Below are 5,000 nucleotides of genomic sequence, written 5' to 3'. Positions count from 1 at the left end.
CAAGGAGTGCAATAGCGGCCATATGTCACACCCTAAGAGTAATTTCAGCTCCATGAAATAGCGATCATTTTACGAAAGACACAAAGAAGGAGCAACGGACAAAAAGGAAGCGAATGTTTACTTTTTTTCTGTCTTTTTATGAAGGGAGCGGAAACCCTTTTACTTTTAAGAGCCTTCGGAGAGTCGTTTTTTCTTTCTCTCTCTTTTATTCTTTGTCTGTATTTCTGTCTGTCTGTCTCTTTCTCTCTATCTGTCTGTCTCTCCCCCCCACCCCTCTCTGTCTCTGTCTGTCTGTCTGTCTGTCTGTCTGTCTGTCTGTCTGTCTCTCTCTCTCTCTCTCTCTCTCTCTCTCTCTCTCTCCCTAACCCCCCTTCCCCTCCCCCCTCCTCCCACCCGTCTCTCTCCGAAACGCAAGTAGAAATAAGACCTTATTAAGAGGCGGAGAGAGCAAGTGGCATCCTTCTGGGGCTGTAAGTGGGGTCTTTATGAGGAGGAAGAGGGCGAGGGGGCGAGAGAGCGAGAGGGCGAGAGAGCGAGAGGGTGAGAGGGCGAGAGGGCGAGAGGGCGAGAGGGCGAGGGGGCGAGAGAGTGAGGGGGCGAGAGGGCGAGAGGGCGAGAGGGCGAGAGGGCGAGAGGGCGAGAGGGCAAGAGAGCGAGAGGGCGAGAGGGCGAGGGGGCGAGGGGGCGAGAGGGCGAGAGGGCGAGAGGGCGAGAGAGTGAGGGGGCGAGAGGGCGAGAGGGCGAGAGGGCGAGAGGACCAGAGGGCGAGAGGGCGAGAGGACGAGAGGGCGAGAGGGCGAGAGGGCGAGAGGACGAGAGGGCGAGAGCGAGCGCGAGAGGGCGAGAGGACGAGAGGGCGAGAGCGAGCGCGAGAGGGCGAGAGGGCGAGAGGACGAGAGGGCGAGAGCGAGCGCGAGAGGGCGAGCGGGCGAGAGGACGAGAGGGCGAGGGGGCGAGGGGGCGAGAGGTGAGAGGGCGAGAGGGCGAGGGGGCGAGAGAGGACGAGAGGACTAGAGAAGAGGGCGAGAGCGAGCGCGAGAGGGCGAGAGGGCGAGAGGGCGAGAGCGAGCGCGAGAGGGCGAGCGGGCGAGAGGGCGAGAGCGAGCGCGAGAGGGCGAGAGGACGAGAGGGCGAGAGCGAGCGCGAGAGGGCGAGAGGGCGAGAGGGCGAGAGCGAGCGCGAGAGGGCGAGAGGGCGAGAGGGAGGGCGAGAGGGCGAGAGGGAGGGCGAGAGGGCAAGAGGGCGAGAGGGTGAGAGGGCGAGAGGGTGAGAGGGCGAGAGGGTGAGAGGGCGAGAGGGTGAGAGGGCGAGAGGGAGGGCGAGAGGGCGAGAGCGAGCGCGAGAGGGCGAGAGCGAGCGCGAGAGGGCGAGCGGGCGAGAGGGCGAGAGGGCGAGAGCGAGCGCGAGAGGGCGAGAGCGAGCGCGAGAGGGCGAGAGGGCGAGAGGACGAGAGGGCGAGAGGGCGAGAGAGCGAGAGGGTGAGAGGGCGAGAGGGCGAGAGGGCGAGAGGGCGAGAGAGCGAGAGGGCGAGAGGGCGAGAGGGTGAGAGGGCGAGAGAGCGAAAGGGCGAGAGGGCGAGAGAGCGAGAGGGCGAGAGGACGAGAGGGCGAGAGGGCGAGAGGGCGAGAGAGCGAGAGGGCGAGAGGGCGAGAGAGCGAGAGGACAAGAGGGCGAGAGGGCGAGAGGGCGAGAGAGCGAGAGGGCGAGAGGACGAGAGGGCGAGAGCGAGCGCGAGAGGGCGAGCGGGCGAGAGAGAGAGCGAGAGAGCGAGAGAGGGCGAGAGGGCGAGGGCGAGAGAGCGGAGAGGGCGAGAGGGCGAGAGGGCGAGAGGGGGAGAGGGCGAGAGGGCGAGGGGCGAGGGCGAGAGGGCGAGCGGGCGAGAGGGCGAGAGGGCGAGAGCGAGCGCGAGAGGGCGAGAGGGCGAGAGGGCGAGAGGGCGAGGGGACGAGAGGGCGAGAGAGCGAGAGAGCGAGAGGGCGAGAGGCGAGAGGGCGAGAGGGCGAGAGGGCGAGGGCGAGCGCGAGAGGGCGAGAGGGCGAGAGGGCGAGAGGGCGAGGGGCGAGAGGGGGTGAGAGGGCGAGAGGGCGAGAGGGCGAGGGGGCGAGGGGCGAGAGGGCGAGGGCGCGAGAGGGCGAGGGAGGCGAGGGGGCGAGAGGGCGAGGGGGCGAGAGGGCGAGAGGGCGAGAGGGCGAGAGGGCGAGAGAGCGAGAGGGCGAGAGGGCGAGAGGGCGAGAGGGCGAGAGGGCGAGAGGGCGAGAGGGCGAGAGAGCGAGAGGGCGAGGGGGCGAGAGGGCGAGAGAGCGAGAGGGCGAGAGAGCGAGAGAGCGAGAGGGCGAGAGGGCGAGAGAGCGAGAGGGCGAGAGGGCGAGAGGGCGAGAGGGCGAGAGGGCGAGAGGGCGAGAGGGCGAGAGGGCGAGAGAGCGAGAGAGCGAGAGGGCGAGAGAGCGAGAGGGCGAGAGGGCGAGAGGGCGAGAGAGCGAGAGGGCGAGAGGGCGAGAGGGCGAGAGGGCGAGAGGGCGAGAGGGCGAGAGAGCGAGAGAGCGAGAGAGCGAGAGGGCGAGAGAGCGAGAGGGCGAGAGGGCGAGAGGGCGAGAGAGCGAAAGGGCGAGAGGGCGAGAGGGCGAGAGGGCGAGAGCGAGCGGGAGAGGGCGAGAGGACGAGAGGGCGACAGCGAGGGGGAGAGGGCGAGAGGGCGAGAGGGCGAGAGGGCGAGAGAGCGAGAGGGCGAGAGGGCGAGAGGGCGAGAGGGTGTAGAGGGCGAGAGAGCGAAAGGGCGAGAGTATGAGAGGGCGAGAGGGCGAGAGGACGAGAGGGCGAGAGCGCGAGAGGGCGAGAGGGCGAGAGGACGAGAGGGCGAGAGCGAGCGCGAGAGGGCGAGCGGGCGAGAGGACCAGAGGCGAGAGGGCGAGAGGGCGAGAGGGCGAGAGGGCGAGAGAGTGAGAGGGCGAGAGTGACGAGAGGGCGAGGAGGGCGAGGGGGCGAGAGGGCGAGGGCAGAGAGCGAGAGGGCGAGAGAGCGAGAGGGCGAGAGGGCGAGAGGGCGAGAGGGCGAGAGGGCGAGAGGGCGAGAGGGCGAGAGGGCGAGAGGGCGAGAGGGTGAGAGGGCGAGAGAGTGAGAGGGCGAGAGGGCGAGAGGGCGCGAGGGCGAGAGGAGGAGAGGGCGAGAGGGCGAGAGGGCGAGGGGGCGAGAGGACGAGGGGGCGAGAGGGCGAGGGGGCGAGAGGGCGAGCGGGCGAGAGGGCGAGAGGGAGAGAGGACGAGAGGGCGAGAGGGCGAGAGGGCGAGAGGGCGAGAGGGCGAGAGGGCGAGAGGGCGAGAGGGCGAGAGGGCGAGAGGACGAGAGGGCGAGAGGGCGAGAGGGCGAGAGGGCGAGAGGGCGAGAGGGCGAGAGGGCGAGAGGACGAGAGGACGAGAGGGCGAGAGGGCGAGAGGGCGAGAGGGCGAGAGAGCGAGGGGGCGAGAGGGCGCCGGGTCTTCATATGAGATGGCGGCGTCTCTCCTCCAGGAATGAACTGACGGGAACTTTTGATATCAAAAGAGGAGGAAGGAAACAGGAAGAAAATATGGAAGGAGGATGAAAGATGCTTTTGAAAGTCAGACAGCTCTTTTCTCTATTACGCGCACACGCGCGTTTGTGCACATAAAGGAATGCGTACATGTATGTATACATGTACAAATATACATATATATATATATATATATATATATATATATGTATATATATATATATATATATACATATATATATATATATATATATATATGTATATATATATATATATATATATATATATATATATATATATATATATATATATATATATATATATATATATATATATATATATATATATATATATATGTATATATATATATATGTATATATATATATATATATATATGTAAATATATATGTATATGTATATATATATATATATATATATATATATATATGTATATATATATATGTATATGTATATATAAATATATATACATATATATATATATATATATATATATATATATATATATATATATATATATATATATATATATATATATATATATATATATATATATATATATATATATATATATATATATATATATATATATATGTATATATATATATATATATATATACATATATATATATATATATATATGTATATATATATATATATATATATATATATATATATATATATATATATATATATGCACACACACACACACACACACACACACACACACATACATATATATATATATATATATATATATATATATATATATATATATATATATATATATATATATATATATATATATACATATATATATATATATACATATATATATATATATATATATATATATATATATATATATATATATATATATATATATATATATATATATATATATCCTCCCTCACTGCCCTACCTCTCCCTCTTACCCTTTCCCTTCACTGATTTCCACTCCACTCCCTCGCCGAAATCTTTTTCCCTCCTTTCCCCTGCTTTTCCTACCATTCATATCCCTCCCCCTTCCCTTCCCCACCGCCCCCCCCTTCCCCTACCATATCCATCCACTCCTCACCCTCTCCCACACCCTTTCCCCTTCTCTCTTCTCTTCTCTCCTATCCCAGCTCCTTTCCCGCTTTCCCCTCCCTCCCACTCTCCTCTACCAACTCCCTCCCTTCTCTACCTCCCTTTCCTTTCCCCTTCTTCCTTCCCTCCCTCATTTCTCATCCCTGTCTTCTTTCTCCTCTCTCCTTCCTTTCTGATCTCTCCCTTCTTTCTCCTCCCCCTCCTTCCCTCACGCCCTTCCTCCCTTCTTTCTCCTCCCCCTCCCTCCCTCCCTCCCTCCCTCCCTCCCTCCCTCCCTCCCTCCTTTCTCATCTCCCATTTTCTCCACCCTCCCTCCCTCCCTTCCTCCCTTCCTCCATCCCTCCTTTTTCATCTCTCCCATTTTCTCCTCCCTCCTTCCCTCCCTCCC

Source organism: Penaeus vannamei, chromosome 5 (assembly GCF_042767895.1).
Source record: "Penaeus vannamei isolate JL-2024 chromosome 5, ASM4276789v1, whole genome shotgun sequence".
Lineage (NCBI taxonomy): Eukaryota > Metazoa > Arthropoda > Malacostraca > Decapoda > Penaeidae > Penaeus > Penaeus vannamei.
This window is presented reverse-complemented; position numbering follows the sequence as displayed.